A 2,004-nucleotide genomic window follows, 5' to 3' on the forward strand; every position below is an offset into this window, starting at 1 on the left:
ATCAATAAAGGTAAAGGAACCTCTTCCAGAATGCCTAAGTGGAACTCAGTAGGTAAATCTATCCATTGCTCTCTCATTTCCTGTCACAAAATGGTGAACCTAAAACATTGAATACACTTACTACACCCTCTGCAAAGAATACTCTTTTATTTTTATTTCTTACCCCTTTTTCTTTATTTTTCTTTCAAAATCCCAATGTAAATGTCTTCAATGTCTGAGAAATCTTTTTTGAACTTCTAAGGCAATAGTTAACCTTCATTTGTGTTCATACACTATCCTGTTTACATCTCACTTTGTATTTTAGTTATCACTCACTGTCTACACTTCTTCAACTTTATAAAGTCCTCTATGATAGAAGCAGTATGTGTGATAGAGACATTTATATTTGTGGGCTGGACTCATAGAAATTCAGTGTATATTTGGCCCACAAGTGAAATAATCTATATAAACTGTATCCAAATTGAGGAGGAATTCCCCCAAATCTCAGAGATTCGCTCTGCATCACAGAAATGGTAAACCTCAAAGATAATTATAGTTTGTTTTCAAAAGTTTGCATTGGCCAGGGATTATCTTACCCCAACCACCAACTATGACCTTAAGATAAAACAGCACATTTCATGATAAAATAGCCCTCTTTAGGCATGCTTACTGTATAATGGAATCTCTACTGGTATGATGGTTTAAAATTATGTTCTCATACAATAAAATAGGACCAGAAATAAAGAACTGCACTATTTCTACAATCCAAGTTAATGACCCAGATTCCTTTTATTACTAGACATGCAGACTTTCATCACTCAGTGAGTGCTATGGAAAGAGAAACCTTGGCAGAACTGATGCCAAAACAGGTCAGCTGGTTGATGATGTTTCAGCTTCAACTTTTCCCAGTATCCTTAACCAGTTCAGAGAGAGTCCATTAATACTAGTTATTTAGGACCCAGTGTCTCTGAATCTTTAAAACACTAAGTAATGGATCATCTCCTAACTTCTTGTGAGATGGGGAAGAAATATCATTTTGCCTTTACAGATGGAATATTTGAAATGTAAAATAACATATCCAAGGCCAGACAGGAACTCAGCACCATGATTAAATAAAAACTCTGAGCTCCCAACATCTAAGCCTTGGCAGAGGAATTTGTCACATTGCCTTTTTATAGAGAGAGCATGGAAACCCAGGGGGGATGCATAAGAAAGAACCATGAATTTTAAAGCAGTATGGAAATCTATTTAATTTAGGCTGAAGTTAATAGGTAATCAGCTCAATTCCTCCCCCTTCTGCCCATACATAGCTGGCTGTCAGACCAGCAATTTAGGTGACTCAGAAGGACCAGTACAGGCTGAATAATGACAGAAGACAGAAAAATTAAGGGACAGAGAGGACTTCTATGCTGTCATCTGTACTTTCACAGAACTTAAAAAAAAGAAGTATTTAGCACTAGCAAGACATTTACCTACTTTGGGTTTTTCTATACACTGAAAATAGAGTTTTATGACCCATGGCAGGATTTTATAACCGATTTAAAGAAGTTGTTCATCCAGGGAGGTCTTTTTTTGCTCTGGGCTCCTTGATTCACATCCCTGGTAGCATGTGCTTATATCACTCTGACTCTATTTAATGGCTAAGCAATGAAAAATAGGTGCGTCCCACCAATCAGCACGAGACAAGAGTTTGCATCATGCTTGTTTCACAGAAGGCACAGTTCATCTTATACATTCATCATTGAGGGACCTGAGTTCTAATAGCAAGGACAGCCTCTCTCCCCAGAAAGTAATTTGCCTTCACACAGACATGCTCTGGCTTTAAAATCTGAGAACAGGGCTGCGGGATAAGAAGAGCACTGGTCATAAATGAAATGTTCTCTTCCGGTGTTCCCCACTGGGGTACTATTTGACCTTCAGTGGTCTCCGATTCTGTGAAATGAACTGGAATCACTGCTTGCTGAGGGGCAGAGTTGAGAGTCTGAGCATGAGTCACAGTGGCTCTCTCTATTCAGGTGATTTGCA

The sequence above is a fragment of the Mirounga leonina genome, unplaced genomic scaffold (assembly GCF_011800145.1).
Source record: "Mirounga leonina isolate KUSES-001 unplaced genomic scaffold, KU_Mleo_1.0 Mir_115, whole genome shotgun sequence".
Classification (NCBI taxonomy): Eukaryota; Metazoa; Chordata; class Mammalia; order Carnivora; family Phocidae; genus Mirounga; species Mirounga leonina.